This window comes from Melospiza melodia, chromosome 9, assembly GCF_035770615.1.
Source record: "Melospiza melodia melodia isolate bMelMel2 chromosome 9, bMelMel2.pri, whole genome shotgun sequence".
NCBI classification, from domain to species: domain Eukaryota; kingdom Metazoa; phylum Chordata; class Aves; order Passeriformes; family Passerellidae; genus Melospiza; species Melospiza melodia.
The window spans coordinates 30,196,160-30,220,071 of NC_086202.1; positions in this window are offsets into that span (position 1 = coordinate 30,196,160).

The window sequence follows — 23,912 nt, forward strand, 5'->3', positions numbered from 1 at the left end:
ACTGCAGGTAGTGCCTGGGGGGGAGCCTAGCAAGTAAGTACAGGAGTGTTTTATTTCCAAAGCTTGTTTTACAAGCTCTAGTGCTTGTTAATAAAGAGCTTTCTGTTGTTCTGGAGCATTGATCCTCCTGGTGACTGACAGTATTTGCTCTTCCTTCCATTTTGTTTCTTGATGTTTATAATTGTGTCCCATTGCTGTGTGTTTGAGGAAGTTTGGGAGGCAGCAGAATGTGGTGAACAGCAGTCACAGCCACGAGATGGCATGAGGACCCTGCGAGGACTGAGAAGACTCTAAGCTGCTCAGCAGGTCACTTGAGCTGAGCTCAAGGATGGCAGCACACACCTGGCTACAGGATTGCAGAGGTCAAGGGTTGCATATACACCTTGTTTCTGGTTTGTCTTTGCTGACTGCTTTGTGGTTTTGCTGTTAAAAACTAAGCTTTCATTCAAAAATTAAGATTTCATTCAGAAGAAATCACAGTGGGCAGGTCATTTTAAGGAGATGGTTTAAGGATAGACATCTAAAAGCCTGGAACAAGTCAGGGTGCTTCCATGGTATTTTTGTCCTCTTGTATTTACAGATGGCTCTTGGGATGCACTGATTAGAGACCAATCTCAGCCTCCTGGGTAATTTATTGATTTATTGGCTTGGGAAAGAAATGATGATCTGTATGCAATTGGTAGCATGCTAGTACAAACTACAGTAATTGCACCCAAGTGTTATCTTGGAATGATGTGAAAGTGAGAGACTGGTGTAGCATTGCAGCATGGCTGGAGGCTGATGCTCAGTTAGATATGTGTGCTCTCAGTCCTGAAAGTTATGTAGAGCATTTAAAAAATGTGTTTTCCTGGTCATTCATATAATGCAAATTTTATCTTGAATAATTAATCAGGGAAAATCACTGCAAAGGTTCTATTTCATAACTGTAGAGATAAGAGAAATTTATTTGTTGAGAGGCAGAAAAGTATCAACATGTGAAGTTAACAGACAACATGAGGTGCCTTCTCTGAAGTTGGTGTTAGCATCAAAGTCTGATATGCCCCTGGGCTAACTGTTGTTGCCTTACCATTCAGATCAGCTCAAGGTGATGGACTGGGAGGGCTTTTTGATCTCCTCCAATCCCATCTGTGATACAATCTCAACCCCCAAAAGAGGAGCTGTCTCTGAAAACTGCCTCTGCTATCAGTGGGGTCACGTTTCCAAATGAGGGGCTGTGATCTGTGTCACTTCCTGCACACACTAAGGAAACTTTCCTCCTATCTTACAGGCAGTGCAAATGAGGGATTCTGCTGGCCTTGGCAGCAAATGCAAACCATGTTCTGCCAAGAAATAGCCTTTGGCTGTTTATTGTTGTAGCTGGTTTTAATATTTGTATGCTGCAGATAAGTGAATGAGAATAAGTAGCAGAAAAATATTTATTTTTTGCCCCTTGAGTTTATGCAATGAAATGAACACAAATTTATGTGGGGGATATAGTGAATTTAAAGCTGCTGTCTGGTCCAGAAATTATTTTCAGGTGACCCACAAATAGCATGTGTTTGGTTTTTGTGCCCAGTAGCCTGGCTTTGCTTCCAAAGCCTGAGATGCTTGCCAAGCACACAGCCCAGGATTGATGTTTTTTATCTCATATGCTTCACTGAATTGGTTGCATTCAATTATTTTCACTTAAATTTACGTAGGAAGAATTCATTTGCATAATGCATATGTTATATGGATACACATCCAGCCTACAAATGCAAATTAGACATTAATGGGATTCAAAAGCATTTGAGATTGGAGATCTTGGTCAGTCCCACTGGCACCAGGATGGCTACTGGGCATCAGCAGAGTCTGCTGGTCTCAAGGGGCCAAATTTCTGAATTCCTGGAGTGCTAAATGCAACCCTGTAGCGTTCCTGCCAAATTTGTGGGCTTGTGTAGTTCTTCCCTCTGCTCCTGCCTCCTCTGTGGTGTGGTTGTGCTGTTGTGAGCAGCCTGTGCTGGCCCTGACACGTCTGTGCATTGATGGTATCAGCAGGTGCAGCTCACACTGCCTTTGCACACCCCTGTGTTAAGGAAAAAGTCTGTGCAAAGGTGCACATCCCTTCTGTGCCATTAGTGCAGAATCCCCCCTGAGAGGCGGTCAGCCTTGATTTACTAATTTATAGCTTGATATATATGCTATATTCTGTCTTTTGGAATGTCTGCAGTGTCTGTTGGGGAATTGCCTGTCCATTTTAGACTCCTTTGGACAGTCCCTGCAGCATTTTTGTGTGAGGAGGAGACCATTCCTAAAGCAGATATTGTCTGGGAAATGCTGTGTGTCATTGGCTTTGTGTTTATTGACTTAAGGGGAAGATGAGATTAATATAGTTCCAAAATGGGTTTCTACCAGTGTGCAGCAGTATGAGGCATCTCTCTGAATTAACAAGAGAAAGCCCCAAATTATTACTGTGCTTTTAACATGATCAGTCTTGCAATGTGCTTGTTAGGGCTGCATGTTCTCTTACACCTTATTTGCAGGAGCTGGTGCAAGTGCCTGGGCTCTGAAGTCTGACTTGACACTCAGAGCCAAACTGAGGTGCTTGAGGAAGAAAAATCCAGAGCCTCTGGTACTGATGGTAGGTGCATGGAAATGGGATCCAGCTGTGATGCATGAGCTTCTCCCAGCTGCCAGAAATGGATGCCAGGATGTTCTTGGTGGCTCAGGCTTTTCTTGGCTCCTGCTTCTTCTCCTGCTATGCCAATGTATTGACCTCGTGCCAGTGTTGGCAACTCCCAATAACAAGGGATTTTTGTGGGCCTCCTATGAATTTTCTCATAGTAAAAATCTCCAAATGCGAGAAGAAACAAATTGTTTTTCTGAGGAATCTCTGAATAAATAACTCAGGGCTGGTATGTGGAATTATATGTTTGCCATCTGCTTGGTAGCATAGCCCCTGGCAAATTGTAGCACATGTTCATTCTGGTGAGTAAAAGTGGATTTGCTGCCATGGGCAGGTATTGCATTGGTCCAGCTCTGAGCATAAGTATGGAAAATGATGAGCCATATAGTGGGGAGGTTTTGATGAAAATTTCTCACATCAGGAGAGGAAGCCTAATGAAAGCAATAAATTCTTTAAAACAAAATTAATGGGCTGCTATAAAAAAAGACTTTAAATTCTATGTTGGTTGTCCTGGCTTTGTCCTAGACAGGGTTAATGTTTGCAGTGGCTGAGAGGGGCATGGCCAGGACCCCTTCTATAGCACCTAATGTCATTGCTGGGGTGGGGGAAAGGGACTCTCTTCAGAGGAGAAGGGGTTCTGGTGGAGGAAAAAGTGGCACGGGAACTATCTGGTATTGTTAGTTGTCATGGGCATCTTTGCATGTGATTCACTCTCTCTTTTGTACACTTGTGTTATTAATTTTGTTGTTCCCACTGTTCATTTTCTTATCATTGTTTCCAGTAGTTTTTTTCTTATCTCAATCTGTGATCTTTACCTATTTTGCCTCCCATTGGAGGGAGTGGAAGAGGGGCAGTGTGGGGGTTTCTTTAGTGAGAAATGAAATTAAATTGGAGAGTACCATTCCTAAACCATGACACTGGTTTATCCCACCTCATTTTTTTCTGTTGATGTTGTGCATTCTTTTCTATTCAAGATGGTTTTTTTTTAATTCTGTAAGGGTCTGAACAGACCATCCTATTGGAATGGCACCACGTACTGTTTGTGTTTTCTCTGAGGGTGCTTGTTGGAGGTTTGTTTCTCCAGGAAACAAAATGAAGTCACCATAGCTAAAAGAATTGCATATGCCTTTTATTTTATTGAGTTAAGAAGTGACTTTTCAGTTCCAGCTGAGAGCAGTTGGGAGGTTGATGTGGCTGTTGTCTCTCCTGACAACAGGAAGGAAGTATTCTGAATTGGAAGAAAAGACAATTAGGTGTAAGTCTGGGTAAGAAAAGCCCAAGATGGGGATGAAAGGAATGTGAGTAATGTGTGTATCATTTAACTGGGAGAAGTTGTGTGAGAGATTGAGGAAAAAACACCTTGATATTACTTTGGGAGAGGTTTGCTGCCTTGGGAGCAGCAAACTGTGTATAAGCTATATTGGCAACTCCACTTTCTCCAAACAAAACATTGGAAAATGTTTGTTCTCATTTAGTTGTTTGACAGTACTGGCAAGACAGCCTGCAGTGTGTTAAGTGCATAGATGTGTGTGGTGAGATGAAGTCTGAAAAACTCCTAATGCAATTTTACAGGACAAGGAATTGAACACATTTTAAATGTGGTAGATAACAACTGCCAGTGGTGCTAATAACAGGAAAGGAAACAGGCTGGGGAGGGGATTGTTTTGGAAGCAGGACCTTTTTCCACAAAGCAACAATGATTGATTAATAAACCAGGATTTTTTTGTTAGTTGGTTTATTTTTGTGGGTTTTTTTTACCTCCATGAAAACAGACAAAGTAAAGATGCTCTAATGAGCTCTCCAGTGACATTGTTAACCTGGTTGGGTTTGGTTTTGTTCCTTTGTCTGCTCATGAAAGGTGCTGAGTTGCTGGCAGCCAGTTTACTGAACTGGAGTCAACTTTTCCATCAGTACAACCTCAGGTCATTTTGAGAATATTCCAAACTGGCCAGCAGTTGCCCTGGACTATTAAAACTTGATTTTTTTTTTTTTTTTTTTTGGGTTTTAGCTTCTCTGAGAAGTCTTTTAACAAGCATATCTGTTAGTGAAAATTGTCTGAGCTCCTGGCTCCTCAGCTGCTGATAATTTACCTTGTTTGGGATATCTCACCACTGCCAGAACAAGTTATTGACTGATTTTCAGCTTAAGTGGCAAGTCAATTGAAACTTTTTATTGGTGTTTTTGTTTGGATATCAAACATGGTATTTACAGAAAGAAGTGTAATAACAAAGGGTGGTTTAGCTTTTGCTGTAGATAGCATCTGATAAGGCTACTTGTAACTTTCTGATGAACTGCTGTCTATTTGTGACACCTTTTGCTGTTAATACAAAAAAATGCTTCTAGTTCTAAAGAGTTCAAAATCCCCTTTCTCATTAATAGAGGTCTTCCCTTTGAAAAATACTGCTATACTGAGGACAGAATGTTCTGTACTTTTTAAAATGAGACTTTCAGAAGAGACTTCATCCTTTCATCTATCATTTTACTGTCTTTAAAAATGAGTCCCTTTGTGTGAAGGAGAGCAGCAGTACAGAAAGGAAAATGGCTTGTTCAGTGTCCAGCAACGTCTTGGACAGCAGCAGTAGGAACTAAACTCTGTACTTTGAGAGTCCAAGTTTCTTTAAGCTTTTCTCTGTTTTTGTTGTAGTTGACCTTTCAGATACAGCTTTTTTGTGACTGTCAGTGAGAGTTTAGGTGGCTTCTTTGCTCTGGTTAAACTGAAAGTGATGCTGAATGTCAGATGTTATTTATCCCAAAAAGGGAAAATAGAATGTCTTTCTAGCAAATCCAATTTTTCTTGAATGTATCGTTTCAGAGCACCTCTGCAGTGAGCCAGTGTTTCATAACACACTATTGATTTATTGTTCAAATGCCACAATCTTCCACAAGGAGGTCAAATGATGAAATTTATGGAGAATTTATGGCTTAAAATGAAGGAGAGCATATATACATCTCTAAAATGACTGAAGTTAAGTTACAGGATTTAGTTTTTTTTATTGAATTGGGAAAAGTGGTATTTCATCATGTACACTTGGACTGATGTCCTGCACACTCTACCTGTTGTTTCCTAAACAAAAACTCTGAAAATGTACTAAAAACTGACACCTAACATACTTGCTGTAATATATGCAGAGATGCTTCTGAACAAACCAGGGATTAGTTTGGGCTGAAAAATTATTTCTTCAGTAAGAATGGCATTAAGTTGTTCATTGCTCACACTCAGCATTTTGAACTCTGTCATCACTAATTAATCTCTTAGACTTGGGCACTGTAATTATGCAAGGACAGATGTTTTTGGCAGCCATTCTTGTGGAGATGTATTCATGAGCTGATGTAATAGGACTAGGTGCATGAGATGGCAATTTTCACAGCAAGATGGTCAGATGGGAATACCTGCCAGCTTCATTTTCTGGGGGCTTATGCAAGACACAGTTTAAAAATAAAAAAAATTGTCCTCCAGTAATTGAGACATAGATTATAAAATACAGGTTAGTCAAAGCCCTGTAAAAGGCTAAGACTGAACTGGCTTGGGCTCAGTGGTATCACAGGTTCCTCTGAGATGTCTGCAGCTTGGCTAACTTCACCAACTGCCCTGGGTGGCTTTCTTGGTTATCCTTGGGTACTGAAAGCCAAGATAATCTGCTGTTACCTCCAGGGATGTCTGCTCTCAAGCCATTGTCTCTAGGGACACAGTTCTCTCTCTTGCAGGATATGTGGGGGAACTGGGGGCTTGCTTGTGTGCCTTAGGGTTAGAAACACAAATGAAGCTAAATGTTGGGATCCAAAGCTATAATACAACTTTATTATTTATAAAAGAGGAAGGAGAGAGAGAAAATAGAAAAGTAGGAAAAATATCCAGAATAATTGTGAGATGCACAGGAAAGGGGTTACCACCTGTGTGAGCCCAGCACTGGCTCACGAGTGTGAATGGGGGAGGTCTGTGTTGAGTGCAATGGATCATGCCTGGGGAAGTTCCTCAGAGAGCTGGGCCCTGGCAGCAGGACCAGCATGGAGGGACACAAGCAGCCTCCTAGGAGCAGCCAGGATGGCAAAAGACAACCAAGTACAGAAAAGATTCTGGTACTGTTGTGTTGGGTTTGCATGGCCTGGTTTTCGGTAGCAGAGATGGCTCCTGTGAGAAGCTGCTGGAAGCTTCCACCACATCCAGCAGAGCCAATCCTTGATGGCTCTGAAGATGGACAGGCTGCTGGCCAAAGCTGGGCCAGTTACAAATGATGGTAACACCTCTGTGATGACATATTTAAGAAGAAAATCAAAACAAAGTCGTAGAGTTTTTCTTTTAGTCAGAGAAGAGGAGGAGGTGAGAACATGTGAGGGAAACAACGTGGAGACACCGAGGTCAGTGGAGAAGGAGGGGCAGGAGGTGCTCCAGGTGCTGGAGCTGAGGTTCCTCTGCAGCCTGTGGGGATCCATGGGGGGTGCAGAAATCCACCCCCAGCCCTTGGGGGAGGTGCCCACACCAGAGTGGGTGGATGTCTGGAGGAGGCTGTGACCCAGTGGGACCTGGTGCAGAGAGAGGCCCCTGCGCCCTGGCTGGAGCAGGCTGTCCTTGGGGGGCTGCACCCCATGGAACAGTGACCCACGCCACAGCAGATTTGGGGGCACTGTCTGCCTGTGGATGGGACATTGCAGCAGTGTTGGGAGAACTGCTGCTAGTGAGATTTGGAGCCACACTGGAGAAGTTCACTGAGAACTGTCTCCCACAGGAGGGACCCCAGGGTCTCACAGGGAAGGACTCCTCTCCCTGAGCAGCAGCAGAAAATCTCAGTGATGAACTGACCAAAACCCCAGACTCTGCCTCCTGTGCTGTCAGTGGAAGGAGGGAGGGGCTGAGGGGAAAAGGTGTTTGAAGGGCTTATTTTATTTCTTATTATCCTCCTCTGACTCTATTAATAATAGATTTACTTGATACCTTTCAATTTGAACCTGTTTGGCCCTAAGAATATTTTCTCCCAGTCCTTATCTTGAACTCTTTGTTAATTTTTTTCTCTCCTCTGCCCAGCTGTGGCAGAGGAGGGTGAGTGACGTTTGTTAGTGCCTGGTGGTTGGCCTGTGTTGGCCTGCTTGCTCACCTGGTATATCAACTATAAGTTCTATTAATAACTTTCAGCAGGGTACCTGATTTTCTAAAATAAGCAGATTTTAAAGTTTTTGTTATAGGCAATTTAAAACTTTAATTTTGAAACCTCAATCTTTGAAGAGGCACTGGAGAAACATCTCTTACTTTTTGCTTGTTTATTACCATCCCTTAAGGCAAGGAAGACCTGGAAAACAAAATCTCTACATGATGTGGAGAAATGCTGGTTGTCTTCACTTTTATAATGCATCTGTCAGTTCTGCTCTGTGTTACTTGTGTCCATGAAGTGGGGTTGATTAATAGGTCTGCTCATGGGCTTGTCTTAGCTCACGTTTCCAATCACAGATTATGTATTACATCTGTGCAGGATTACTTCAGATTTTTTGTTCAATCTTTGGCAGCTGGGTTGAGTGCTGCTCACTTGTCAGCTCTTTAAGTTTCAGAGGCAGGAGAGAAAAGGCTGCCTCATGTCCTTGAGCTCACTGCAGGCTTTGCTCCTCATGGTTCTATTCACACACCAGCAATTTGGAAATAAAAATCATGAGGAAAACCTCTCCATGGTTTTCAGAGCACGGACAAGTTTGTTTTGAACGTTTCAATCCACATGTTGGGCCTAGCCAGGATTCTGCAGCAGGTGGATGCTGAGGATCTCACACATGAACTTGTGACACAGCTCTGCAGTCAGCTGTGTTAAGGAGGCAGAGAAAGATGAGAAAATCTGGTATTACAGCCTCCAGATTTATTTGGAATCTCTAAAATGTATTTATTCATTGTAGAGGAGAGCAGAGAGTGGTCTGACTCTATCTAGGTTGCTTCTTGCAAACACTTTAAATCCCTTTTCTTTAGCCTTTGTGTGTATTGGCTTTGGCTTGTTGCTGTGATGTAAGTTTCCAAGGACTGAGGGGACCTTCAGAGCAGCATCTTGGCAATAGCACAAATAAGTCATGAAGGAAAATACTGACATGTTGCTGGATGTCTCTGTGCCTGTGGTTACCATTATGACTGGAAAGTGATGCTGTGGAGGAGGAGGAAGAGGTCTAAGGTGCTACCCAGGTTATTGCCACAGTTCTAAAGGTGATTGGTGCTGAAAGGCAGCAAGAACAGACTGGGAGAGGAGCTGGTATTCAAGGTTTTGGTTGAGGTTAAAGGCCTGTTTGCACCCTTAAATTCTGAATGTCCTCAAAGCCTACTCTGCAAGCATGCTGGCAGAAAGCTAGAAAGAACATTCAGTGCATACCATGTGGGTTGTTTTGGTTATTTTTTTCCCTCTACTGTTACTAAGCTTTTTACTTTATTTTTTTATCCCTTCTAATGTTAAATTACTCCTCTCTGAGTGCTGTGGTATGAGAGATTCCACTTTTAGTTTTGTTGGTTGATTTGAAGTCCCCAAAGCAGCCCCTGAGGACCTCCCCAGAAGTCTGTTACTATTGTCAGAAATAACAGAACCCCTGTCTTGGTGTCCCTGTGGATAGGTTGGACCAGATGATCTTAAAGGTGTTTTCCAAACTAGTTAATTCTGGGATTCTGTGATGAGAAGCATTCTTCAGTGTTCAAACTCAGGTGGTGTGTGAGAAGTTGAAAATGGTTCTGGCTTTTTGTCCCTAAGAAGCAGCATGTCACTCAACCTTGATGTGAGATCTTTGGTCTTGAGGTTTCATACAATGAAAATTAAAAAAAATTCCCAGTGAATATCAAGTTATTTTTGAGGGAGGAGAAGCCAGCCCAGCAGATGACTGAACCAAGCTGCTCTTTGAAATGAGTCCCACAGGAAAATGCTCAGACTGTGCTGGAAGTGTTTTTTTCTGAGCTTGTGAACCACTAGGCAGCAGAGTCAAAATCTGGGCACTGATGTGCTGATGAACCTTTCCTGTCATGTGAATAACCTTATTCCTTTGGGGATAAGGGGATACAGAATAAAATAGCTCTAGAGAGGTGCTGCCCACCCATCCTTAGAGAAAAAATTGCTAATCATATTCCAGTTGCTGAGAATATAACAGAGGCATATAAATGTTTAGATCTTATACCAAAATAGATTAGCAGTTTTAAATGAAACACATTTAGCAAATTTTACAGAGCATTTTTATGATGCAGAAATCAAAAATTAAATGAACAGAAAGGGAATTAGTGCTGTAGTATATTGCCTTTTTTCCCCCCAGTGACAGTAAGGGGAAGTTCAGATCCAACATAACTGATGAATGAAGAGCAGAACGAGTTGAAATGTGATTAGTGGAGTGTCAGATGAAAAAAATATGCCAGCAGAAACTCACTGCTTCTGACAGGCTGCAAATGCTCTGCTCTGGAAACAGAACAGCTTGATTCACAGTGACTCAGATCAGATGAAATGATGCTCTCCTTTGGGAAAATGCTGTGGGTATATAAGGAAAATCATCTAAGTGCCCCCACTTGTGGATGCCCATTTCAGGGGCCCTGGGTGCCTTCAGCTGAGCATACAAGATCTGTAAATGGGAAAAATTATCAGTTGTGCTGCTGCCATTGTGCCTGGAAAAGTTTTCAAGCTTAACCCTCATGGAGCCTGAATTCTGAGTTAATCAGGAATTTCTCTCCTGTTCAAAGCAAGTGGAAAATTAATTTGTCTAACTACATATTTAAGAGAAAAAAAAGCAAGTTAATGATCTGTTTCTGGCACTGGAGAGAAATGTGTAACTGATACTGAATATTCAGTGTGTAAATCTATATGATATAAAAGAGGCAGACTTCCTCAAGGGGGAGAACAGAACCTCTTTTGATTTTTATTTTTGTAAAGAATGGCTATTATAGATTTCTATGCCTCCTCATTTTCTAACAAGATTTTATTAAAAATACTCAGGATTAGAAAGCACATTTTAGCAATTTGACTGTATAGAAAGGGATATTTGTCAGAAACATCCCTATATAGATAGAGTATTTTGGTTAAAGATTTTCTGGCTTTAGACCACTGACAACTTCAAAGTGTGTTTTAGAATAAGCTTACAAATATAAAATATGTTGAATGTGCCTGTGGCTGAAGATGGAGATGATTCAGGTGTGTTATCAGACTGCAGCAAGTTTACTGTGTAAGACAGATGGACAGCTATGCTTCACTAGCTGGAAGATAGACAGCCAAGTCATTGCAAAATTAAAAATGCTATGTGAAAGTTCAATTAATGCCTATAAGAAAAGCAAATCAGACTACAATCCTGTCACTGGGGCATATTCTGTAGCATATCTTTAAAATAATGTTTTCCATCCAAAACCATATAGCCAAAATATCAGCAATTATGTTGTGATAAATGTAGAATGTTTGGATTGGAAAATGGGATTATTCAAAAGCAAAGAAAGATGCAGTGTTGTAGCTAATAAAATGAATAAATTGGAGGTAAATTAAGGGCTATCTGAGGGCTGTCTTCTAATAAAATGAACTCCTTAATTTCCCAGGAGAGGAGACACTGCAATACAAGAAAATGAAAGAGACATGGAAAATACTGCCAGATAAACAAGTGCATTTTTTGCAGCTGTTGAATAGTTGGGAGCCCCAGAGGAATGTTTTTAGCTCTCAGACTACAGAATGGGTTAAATTCTGGTATCCTTTGTGTTGGGAATAGGGCTGGGCTGGCCTGTACTCTGAGTGTCCTGTGCATTGTTCTTATTTCACTGAAAGAAGGAAATCCTCCTCATCCATGTAAGAAGCACTTTATGGATGTACTTACTGACATTGTCTTTTGCTGTTGGATCATGCTGTTCATAACTGTACTGCAAATCCTTTTTAAGTAGGCTTCACATAGTAGTTTCTCCAGAATATGTTTATTCCCTGAATATTTGGATTTTTTCCCCCATCTGTGTTTTTTTGTTACTTGTGACAAAATATTTTTGCCTATGCTTGGTGATTTAATGCACAGATTCTCTCCATTTCAGTCATTATGTTCTAGTTTTATTTTTGCAAGAATTTTGCCTATAAAAAGTGTACCGAAGATGTATATAAATCAGCATTATAAATAAATTCTACAATATATTCTTTAAATTTATATGAGACAAACATACTTGTACAACAGTGTAAAATGAGAAGCATCACAAAGATCCCTCTCTTCATAACTCATTTCAGTCAGAGAAAATTTTAATCCAAGGAATGGGAAATGGAGAGGGAAGAGGTTTAAATCCTAAGTTTTAGCTATTTTTTTTTTTGCAACAAGATTGAACTTGCAGAAGAGAGATCCCAGAGCCCTTAGGACTGAATTCCAGCAGTGCCTTACTGCATCCCAATCTTGGGAAGCTCCCCTGTCCCTCAAAATCCCCAGTTCCTTGGTGGGATAAGAAAGCCAATAGTCAAGAGTGTCTGTCAGTGACTGGCATCTCTTTGCTTCCATCCTGGACCTCTGAGTGATGACATTTTGATGCAGGGGAGTTTGTAAAGTGCTAAGTCTCTGTTCTTTGAGTCTATTTAGTGCAATTGTCTAGCTGACCTTTCTTCTGGGAGTAGTTGTAAGGCAAAACCACAGCCTTTTTCCTTCTGGATAGCTACCACCTGCCTCTCTTTGCTGCAAAGGCATTTCTTGGGGATAAAATACTGGGCCTAGCCGTATTTAATGTGCCTGACTGCTCTGTTATTCAAAGGTTTGATGGTGAATTGCCAAGGAGAGGTGTTTATAATTCACATCCTCTGGAACATTATGCATGGACCTTCTGTAGAGAGGGGAGTTTGATTTCTCCCTGGGCTTGTGAGTGGCTTTCCTCTTGGTGAAAGGAAGTTGGTGAGGGGGCTGTGCTGCAGCCAAGCACTGCTCCTGTGCTCACCCACCTCCTTCTGGATGCTGGACAGCTTTGTCAAGACCAAAATGTTGGCAAGAGGAGGCATTCATAGGGCTTTCATACAGCTGGATGTCCTTCATTGGTTCAACTTATTCCTGGTTCAGGAATGGAGACACACATGGAGCTGAAGGAGGATTGCATGGTCCCCTGCTCTCCTTTTTTTTGGCCTTCTTTTGTATCTGCCTCAGAGAGTGTCAGCGCTAAACTCCCTTTGTTCTGGACAGAGAATGAGGGATGGTTAAGGAGTTCTGTTTCTCCCCAAAATGGTTAGTTAAAAAAGAAAAACAATTGTAATGATAACTGCTGGAGGTGGAATAATTGATTAATTCTGGGTGCCAGCTGTACTCATTTTGTGATGAGGGACAGAAGCCCAGCTTATGTTCTGTGCACGAGTGGTTTAATTGCTCTCTCTATTTGACCATGTGCCCACTGATGTCCTCTACTGACTGCAGTGAGAGCAGAACAACTTTGTACCCTGGTTCCATTGAGAGAGGCCATAAATCAGCCATGCTGGTGCTCTGCCTTCTGGTGAAAGGAGCATACATGCATCATATTTCATCTAAACAAAAAGTTCTGTTAAAACTTGTTGAAATTCAGTTTTAAATGCTGCCCTTGGAGTCAGGGAACGACAAGGGATGTTCTTGTAAATGTTGGGGAGTCAGCCTGGAAAGAGCACAGTAAATGTGGGCTGTGTCTTTCCTCTCCCTTGCACCTCAGCTGCTGCGAGCAAAGGGACACCAAGTCACTTTAGTACTTTTACATCCTTAAACTGATTTGGAAGCACTGAGACTCCAGTGATGGGACTGGCAGCAGCTCCAGTGCTGTTAACTGGAAGGGTTTGCATATGAGTGAGGAGCTTTTGAAAAGCGTGGATAATCTGAAATTAGCCACAGCAATATCTGGAGGACCTCAAATCTGATGTCTATACTGTGTTCAATGTACCATGAAGCAGAATGGAAGCCAGCCAGTTGAATGCACAGCTGAGCCAGTTGGAGGATATGTGGAAGAGTGACAGTGTAAAGGTTTGGAGAATGCAGCAGGACATAGGCCCAGAAAAGGAGCTGGGCTCAGTTGATCCTGAAGCTAGGCTTGCTGAGGAGCTGTTGAAGACAAAACCAGCCTAAAGTAGCAGATGAGATTTATTTTTTTTTGGGTAACTATCATGATAAAATTTCAGCATAAATAGGCAATCATCTGCACTGCTACCTATATGGACTTGATGGTTTGATTAGCAGCAGACCAGGAAGAGCATTGCTACCCTAAAAGCAGTGCAATTTCCCAGTGGAATTTAAAACTCCTTTCATCAAACAAAAGTTTCCACTAGTGAGAAAGCACCTAGTGATCTGCACATAATTTGGGGTTGGCTGTGTCTTACAATGCAGAAGGTATGTGTCTGGGCTGGGGACACTAGTGACTAGTTCCCAGAGATTGTAAATATCCATGGGCTCCTGTAAGTCAGAGTGTGTGGCATGAGGAGAAATGGGGTTTAAACTGCAGTGAGGCAGGTTCTGGGTAGCTACAGGTGAAATAATTAGGCAGTAGCATACATTGGCATGGCAAAATGTAGCACTTCCATGTTCTTCCAAAGTTTTTGATGAGAGTTCTTCCAAAGAACGCTGCGGGGTTCTTTGAGGATAAACCAGATGAACATCTTTCATGCACAACAAATGTCTGTTCTGCATTGCTAGGGACTCAGTGATGATCATCTGTGCCTTTTCTAGCCCTATGCTTGAGCAGTGCTGGGTTAAATATGAGTCCTTAGTCCTTATGTCTGACAGCAAACTCCAAGTGCACAGACATAATTGGTCTCTAATGATTGGTAAAAGCTGACATGCATCTGATGCTTTGGCAAACTTGGACTCTAGAATTGCTGTCTGATGTGCAAGAGGCAAGTCTGGGAGTGGAAATGAGGGGCTTGGATGTTTTCTGATGCATAACCCCTTCAGGAAATCCCCATTTCAAGTCCACTGGGGAGTTGTACCTGAGTGCTGATCTGTCTGGGGATGGTTTTTCTATTCCCTGATCATCTGCTCTGTGCCCAGAGATGGTTACTGTGGTTTTAAGGTAGGTCTGGGGGAGAGGGGGGAGCTTTGGGGCTCCTTGGTGGGTTTTTTCAAAAGCTCATTCTCCAGGTGTCTGGCACACTGTGTGGACCAGGTTCCTTTTTGTGCTTAGCTAGCTTAGCTTAGACAAGAAGTGTTTTTTCCCTTTCCCTGGCCTTGGAGACTGTGACAGCAAACCTTCAGTGTCTTTTTTTTTTTTTTTTTTTTTTTTTTTTCCCTTGAGTTGAACAGTTCGGTTTTGGTCTGAGATCAGAGAGAAAAACTGACAGGAGTTCAGGCATCTGGGGACCAGCTGGAAGGTGAGGGACTGCTCTGCCCCAGCCCTTGGAAAAGCTGAGCCAACAAGAGAGAAGACACCAAATCCACCAGCTTCATCTGCTCTGAAGAGGGGACCCATGCCAGAGATTCACCAGGTTCTCATCTGTTTTGCCTGAGCTGCTGCATGAACGCTTTGGATTTTTTCCCTTCCCTGAGATGGGAGCCAGAGCTGTTTGTTGGGTTTGATTTTCCCTGCCATGTTGTGGCTGTTGTGTTGGTTGTGTGGTGTGGGTTTTTATTTTTCTTTTTTTTTCGGTTTGTTTGTTTGTTTTTCCCATGGCATTTGGGTGTTTTTCTTTTTTTTTTCTGCCAGTGTGGTGTACATATATTTGGGGAAGTAAGGTCTGACAATTCAATATCTAGCTTTTTTTTTTTGGTGCCATATGGGCATCCCATTTGTCAGTAAATGGTTGATTTTTTTCACTTTCATCCACTAGTATTAATGTCTTATTGAGAGAAAGGGATTGTTGGAACTCTTTTTTTAGAGGAAACGCTCATTCCAAAGTGTTTTTCTCATAAACTTTTCTCTCTAAACTAAGACATAACCCCTGGCCCTTCTTGCAGTTCTGCTAATCAGTTTCTTGCTGATGGGTCTGTTGATGACTCCATGCAGGAAATGGGTTTTTGTGTGTTGTGGCTTCAACTTTCACTTGCATAACTTTAAAAGCATAAATTTATAATTATATATATAACAGTAGTCTTTGAGAATAGCTATAAGTTTCTGTGAAATTTCTGTATAAATAATTGAAATGAGAATATAAATATTGTATTTCTGTGATTAACCTAGCTAAATTTAATTAGCAGTAGATTCATCCTTGTAGATTGATAGCCTGTCAAAGGCAGGTCCTTCACACCTGCCAACTCACACTTTGCTGAGAGAAAATGAGAAGGCTTTGAAGTGCATTCTGCACCTCCAAATACTTATTTTTGTTGTCCTGATGTTGTTTTTTAAACAGAATTAAAATAAGAACCTCTTCACTTTTTCCCAGAATATTCCCTTGCTATCTACTTTTTCCCTGCTTTTAGGTGATGGTGAATTACACAGCATCCTAAAAGCATGGCATTATTTATACAGTAATTTTTTTTAATGGAATAAGATATTTACTAGAATCAGATCCTTTTAACTGGCAGATTTTTGTCCCTTATAATTGCTTTCATCTTCTTGTGTGTTATAATTAATTTACAGTTAATAAATCCAAATACTGATTCTGGGAATTTTTTTAGCAGTTCAAACAGCATTGCTGGGATTTCAGTGGTTCTCCAATATAGCTGACATACTAAGGTCACAGTTATTTTACATGCTGTATTCCCAAAGGTTGCCTGATGGCACTTTGAATACACTGCCTGCCCTGTAGCCTGTAATATTATTCACAGAGACCTGGAGATGTTTTTGGGAGTTTTTATGTGCTTTCTCACTTGAATGTAAATGGCCTTTGTCTAGATTTCTTCTTAGAGAAGCGAGTATATCTCGACATCTTTTTGTTCATTTTTGGGCACAGATTTATTGAAACATGCCCAAATGCAGATTAAGGCCTTCAGCACGTTGCTGCAATTTTGGGTTTGCTTTTCCATCCATTAATATTTCCAGGGAAACCTGCACATTTCCCAACACCACAAGCTCCATTGCCCAGTGGAAAACATGATGGAAGAAGTAACAAACTGGTTATTTCCATCCTCCTCAAAGCAAACACACACAAAATCTTGTACCACCACAGGGAAGTGGAAGAGGAGGTGCATGTCCCTGTGCAATGTGATTGCAGAGCTCAGAGGACAGCTGAGGCTTTTAGGAACCCACCCTGGTGGACTCAGCACCCCTAATTTCTGCCACTGGAAGAGAGATGATGTTTAACCCAAACAATTCCATAAGGGTAAGCAGCACCAGGAGCTGATCTTACTCCAAACACCTTTGCTGATGGGTGATAGTTTGGCATTCAAATTCTGCTCAACTTTTTGTAATCTTAGATCTGTTTTGCATAGTGAAAATAATTCACAAGTTTGCCTAGATGCTGAACTTTTGAAAATGAGTTATGACTGACCTCAAACTCTCCAAAAGGACCACTGTGGGCAAAGGGAACAAAACTACTCAAAAGTCAACAGCTGCAGTAAAGATACACCTATGGAGTAATGGTACTGATAGAAGCCATTTAGAATTTTATTTTTAAAGATATTTTTAAGGCTACTGTAACAAAAAGAAAAAAGAAAAAAAGATTCCAGTTTGGTGGGCTTTGTAGGAACCAGTGGGGCCTGATGCACCAGGCTGGGGCTGCCCCTGCTCCCTCCCTCCCTCTCACAGCATTGTGGCAGATCTGAAAGGATATGTGGAGAATTCATGGAAAGGGGTCAAGTCACAGATTAAACAGTTATTAATCATATTTGGTATTTTTCAGCATTTTTTGTCCTCTGTGGAAAATGGAGCTGCTGCCAAATTACTTTGTGAGTTTTTATCATTGCTTTTGTCAGACGTTTGATTGTAAATTCAAAGTCAGTTCTTTAAAAGGCAAAATGTCATGGAATATTTAACAGTACCACCAAAGTCAGAAAGTGCACAGAAATCCCTGTAATTCAAACCTCTGTTCATGGCACAAAAGGGCAAAGTACACCAAAAAGAAATAGTTTAATTTCCCAAAAGAAAAAATCTGTATCACAGGTATTTTTTAAAAAAGAGATCAGCTTAGTATTGTGCAACAAGTGAATCACAGTTTGTCAGTAAGATGGTGCAGACTTGCTTAGGATCCCAAAGAAAACAATATTTTTAGAAAGACAGTTATCCAGCTGTAAAAAGGCAGTTTAATCCTGTGCCTTTCAGGAGCTGACAGTATCTTGCCTTTTCTATTTGTCTTACATTTGGACAGATCATAATATTTTTAATAAGAACTTGTGGGAAGAAAAAAGCAATGGTAGTGAAATCCCTTGTGAAATCACTTGAGATTGCCTTTCACTTGCCTGAATAAATTTGATATCGATTTTTGTCCTTTTATAAGAATGAAAGGTTAATGAAAACAATCCCATTGCTTTCATCCCTTGGTAGAAATTATGTAATACATAGAGGACTGAGTCTTTTAGTTTTTCTGCCTAACAAAAATGTTAGTGATTAAGTATTAGCCTTATGAAAGATTAGCTGTTGTGATAGGCAAAGAGTTATGGTAGAGTATCTTCAAGAGCTGTCGTGCAGTGTATGACAGATTAATAACTCCAGCCTTTTCATACTTTACTCACTGGCAATTTGAGATTGGTGCCATCAGGACTGGGATCTGTACTCCCTAGGTCTGCAGAGAATGTTTTATTTCTTATGACATTCAATAGAACCTAGAAGATACACTCTTGTAATTCCACAGGAGAGGAGAACAGTGAGGCTGCTCCCTAGTAGAGTCTCTGGAATGACTTTCCTGGAGGGAGACAACATCTGTAGAAGACCTTGAAGGTGTGATATTTCAAAAGCAAAACTCTCTATCCCTGGCATGAAGAGCCCCATGGTGACAGCTGGTGCTCAGCTATCCTTATAGCAACACTTGTAAAGGCCTGAGCAGATGGCTGTGGGGTGATTGGGGCATGATGCAATGTCAGAGGTGGCACCAAAGCAGCTCCCTGTGCCTTGGTAGAGGTGTTCAGCCTTCATGTTCCATACCACTCTTCCCAAGGCTGGCCTCTGGCAGGAGACAAACGCTGGGTCCTCCAAAACATGTGATGCCTAGCAGAGGTTCCTCTGCCAGACAGAAGAGCAGCAGCCATTCTGGATCAGCCTTAAATGGTTTCAAACCCACTTGTCTTTGTTGCTTTTCACAGTTCTTGAAAAAAGGTTCCCCTTTATGAATGAGATGAGGAAGTTTAGACAGCCCCTGCCTTTGCTCAGGTCTCTGGCAGTGGGCAGCAGCTTTATTCAGGTGGCCAGCGCCCTGAAACCACTCTCACTCACAAGTTCTTAATAAATGACCAATCCAGGTCTATTACAATGTGAATTATTTATTGAATAGGCACAAGGAAAAACAGATGTAAGGCTTTAACAGGCTTAGTTACTACATGGGATAAATGACAAAGAACTACTAGTATAGATTAGGAACCAATGTCACTTACCAATGACTGATAGTGGTGCATGGCAGTCTCCTTCCTCTCAATCCCAGGGAAGTAACTCGAGGTGGAGTCTTCACTTTCAAGGAGAAATCTCCATATACTCAGAGAGTATGTAAGAGATTTCTGATTTTATGAAAATTTTAGTGGTCTTTTATAGTTTGTGAAAATGCTGTGTCTGTCAGTCATGGATTTTTGCTTATCTTTCCCCATGCATTCGAGGCAAGGTGTTTATTGCTGGCTAAGGATGTTTTCAGCCAGGATAACTCACCACAAGGCAAGCTTATTCTGGCCTAGTTTAGCCTTATGCGGTAAAGAGAAACTTCTGTGTCAGGGGGGTGAAAGGTCTTGACACACCCTTGAACTTGAAATCAGTCCCAGCCCTTAACCTTGGTGCAGATTGAGCAGGTATGAGTGGAGATCAAAGAACTCTGCAGGCTGCCTTTCTCTCCCAGACTGAGATGTGCTTACCCTGGTGTCTCCATGGGTTCCCTCTTGCTAATGTTTGCATGGAGTCTGCTGCCCTGGCGTGTCTATGGACTCCTCTGCACCCTGCAAGCTTCTGCTCACAAAAATGCAAGCAGGGAAGTTCAGTTCCTTTGCTGTTTGCCAGCCATGTGCTCCCTTTGGGGCGTGAGTGAGATAAAGATTCTTCATAGCACACTTACACGCAAAAGCGAATTTTTATTCAATCCATGCAGTCAGGTTTGATTGTTTTATAAACAGTTTTATAAACAGTTGCTACACCCACAATTTGTTTTAAGGTCTTATATAATCTTTGGTCCATAAATAAACCTCTGAGCTGGAAAGCAATGAACTGCAAGAAAGAATTACATTTCTACACCAATGGCTAAAGTTTAATCACACCTCCCAAAGCAGACAATTTCTGACAGCATGGCAAATTCATTTTCCTGAAGACACACAGTTGATAAATATAAATGTTGTTGGCAAATGTAGTCATTTTTCAACTTCTGAAAACCTTTACAATTCGGTATAGCCAAAGAGACTGTGTGTCAGATGCAGGATTGATAAAGAATTGCAATCTCCAATTGTACCTAAAAACCCCATCCCACACAAGAACTTGGTCTGTCAACATCCCATAAGATCAAAGATGAAAAACATGCTGCAAACTGGTGTTTCTGTTTGTGTCCTTGTCCTATTTTGTTGCATTTTTTCTGTTAGAAGGGGCTTAAAAACAGCATCTGCCGAGTTATTGCAGTATAAGCATTCAAACCAGCAATTAAAATATGAAATGTCTGTGTGTACAAACTTCTGCAATGTCTTATTTACACATTGTCCTCCAACAGCTGTAATTCAATTTGTATTTTGTGGATTTGGTCTTGAAATCAATGCTTAAATCTATCTAACTCATGAACTGTAGTTGAAGGTTGCTCAGGTTATACCTGACCTGAGCTTTGAGCCAAGCTCCATGCTGCCCTCCATAAACACTATTATGATTAAAAACAGGTGTGCTGGGGCTGTGGGGTTTTTCTTTCTTCTCTTTGCATAGGGAGGGAAGATACCAGAGGAACTCATATTATGGTCCTACTTTCAGTTTGGGATTTTATGATTAAAACAAAGGTAGAGGCTTAAAAAAAGATAATTAGTAAATTCACTGAATTTTCTGTTGCTACTGAATTACTGTTGCTACTGTTTGCTTGTATTTCTTTGGGCATAGGGAGGTAGATCTCCAATGTGAGGCAACTGCCATGAGTTTATTACTCTAATATTTAATTTTTGCTTTTTGCATGTTTTATGAAGAACTAAGATTAAATTTTGAATATTGGAAGTTTAATTTAATACCTACAAGCCACTCTTCAGTTGCTTTTTGTTTACTTGTATTTGCATCCTACCTGCTGGTTGGCTCTGTTGGAGATCCTTCTCTGTTCATTTTTATAAGGCCTCATTCAATAGAGGATGTTTATAAAATCATTCTGGAGCCATAATAGCTGGCTTTCTGTTTCTTCTTATTTCTCTGTTTCAAATTTGACCTCACTGTTGGTTTCATCTCTTTGAGTTTTAAACTGACATTTTAAATTATTCTCCTTTTGCATTTTAAATAGATTAATTACTAGGTAGCATGCAGAATACCTTCTTAGTGTGCCAGGCTATTTCCATCTCTCTAATCCATATTAAAGTTTACCCTCTTGTGTCAGCAATGGCCTACCCACAGTCTTAGTTGTATCTGTGAGTACTTAGAAAATTTCAACCCTTCAATACAGATTTAGAGCCAGGTGACCTCTACACCCTGTGTTTGTTTGCTGGGTGAGTTCATTTGGCCATGAGGTTGTGCTCACTAAAGGAAATGAGTCTGGCATAGAGACCAGATTAAAAGTGAGCGATGGTCATTGAGTCTTTAATATTGCCCCTGACTATTGTCTAGACATTAGAAAGAAATCTGATAAATTTTGCTGTTCCAGTCCCACTTGTCTATGACACGTTTCCAACCCTCTACCAGTGCAGACCAGCGTGCTGCCAGTGCTGACAGCAGCAGCAGCCACTGCTGGGCCTGTGAGCAAGCAGCTGAGGCTCCTGGTTCCAGCTGCTCTGCTTGCCTTAAGCACCATCATTCTCCCATTGGAATCTGACTGCCTGCTCCTGCCTTTTTTACTCACTATGTTATTGAACATGTGTCGTTCCTGAGACACTGGAAGGTGAGTCAGATGTTGTCCCTATCTGGCATTTGAGTGAGGGGACTGAGACTAGAAGGGTTCGAGTGCGTTGTCCTCCTCACTTCCCTACTTTGAAGAGTTACCTTTGCTGCCTAACACTAAGATTTCTCAAAACCACTCCCCATGAATAAGTTCTTTGGTCCATTGACTTAAAATTCAGACACAGTTTGCATTGAAAAGAATTCAGTGATTTGCTAAGAAATCAACTGGTTTTGAAAGAAAAAACTTGAAAAATGAGAATATGCTTGCACAGAGACTCCCTAAGATTGTAGTAGCTATACATATCCTTCTGTGCTCTTTGTCAGTATGTCTTTTGTTTGCAGTAGGTGTGAATATTTCGTGCTGACTGTTGGTGCTAAAGGTCTGTGTTTGTGGTGGGTGTTGTTGCTTTAGAGCCATTTTCTTTCAGCATTTTGGTGAGAAAGGAGTGCTCTGGTTTTGAACTTTGCTGAAAAAGATCCAGAACACTGACACAGCTGATAGCTCCCTTGTTGTTAGATTTTATTAAGTGCAAGAGGTGGCTGTTCTCCTGTGCCTGGGGGAGGTCTGGAGCCTTTGCCAGCACTTACAATCCGTGCAACAAATAGCTACAGAGAGAGCAACATATGGATTAAAGGTGCGACAGACAGTTTATTTGTATGTCAAAATGCACAGGCCTTAAAGGCTGATTTAGCTGGTTTGGATTTGGCTTGGCTGAATTTCAGTAAAGGCTCTTTTATTAAAATTATGTCACCCTTGTAGAATAAGGTGACTTTTTCTGGACTTAGTCGTGCTAATGATTATGTAATTAAACAGTCAGATATCAGTGGGAATACCAATAAATACAAAACTGGTAATACCCAAGGGTTTGTGAGAATATTGGTAATATAATAGGAGTTTATGTAGGAGTTTTTTTCAGTGAAAAAAAATTCATATTAATTCTGTGAACCACCAGGATTTTAGGAATGGGTAGGAAGTACTAACAGATATTTCTATGTTGATGTGATATAAAATGCATGTCCTCAAAAGTTATCATCAAATGGATTTGATAGGAAAGATGTTCATTTTTGTGCTGATGTCTTTACAAACAATGAGTCTTAATGTCTCTACCAACTTCAAGCCACAGGTTTGTTACAGAACCCAGACAGTTTAAATACCGAAACAGCAAATGGGTCCACACAAGCCTGAGTTTCTGAACTTGGGGGGAAGTTATATATTTAAGGGGGAATATATGGTGGGTGGTTTGGGAAGGCTGTACCTTCCTAGTACCTCAGCCCATGGGGAAAGGAAGGAGGGCAGAGTGTAGCAGTGAGCTCAGGGTAAAAGGGGCTGTGTCCTCCCAAACCTTGAGAGCAAAAACCCTGTAGGTGTGGGCCCCAGTGGCCTCTCTCCCTTTATTAGAATAAAGTTGCAGGACTCCTCTTTGTGAACACTGGCTTTGCATGGAGCGATTTCCCACACAGACTGAAGTGTCTCTCTAATTCAGATAACTTTTCCATATCATCATGACCTTAGCGATTTTGTTGCTCTGTTCTTGATACGCTGTATAGGATGGCCCTGATATAGGACAGACTAGGAATTCAGGAAATATAAAGGAGTAGCTTGGTAGAAATGTGCTGAAATGTGAAAAATGCTATTCTCGAGCCTGTTAAAATAGAGGCCTTTCTGGTTATCTCAACAGGGCCATTATTTTTAAATATTTTCCCCCAATGCCATTTTTCTCTTTGGTGCCACTGTTTTAATGTAGTTGTTTAAAATAATAAGCTCAAGTGAAAATGCTGATGCAGTACAGCATGATGCACTGCCAGTGCTGAGAGATTAGATTGGGGTGTTCAATTAACCCTGCAGCTATAATTTAAAGCAGGACTTAGAGCAGATGTGCTTTATGCATAACTTGTTTCCTAATGCAGGGCTGATGTACCTATTAATGAGCAGAAATGGGAAGTGGAAGCTCCGTTTTATTAATCCTGCTAATTGGTTATTTAATATTTGTGTGACACAATTCATGTAAATTATTAGCCACACTGTCAGAAATAATGCAAAGCCAGAAACAGTCTGACTTGTACAGAGAGCAGTGAGTAGCTACTCCTAAATTATGAATGACCAGGAGAAAAGTAATCCAAAGAACCATCTCTGTGCTTGGAGGGGATGCATGCATTGTGTACCTGGATCCCAGTGACCAAGACGTGAGTGTGCTGTACCCACAGCATGGGCACAGAGTCTCTCTTTGAGCTTTTGAAGGCCTTTGGAGCTGCTTGTCCCTCTGATGGGGGGTACTCAGGCCAGCTCTGAAA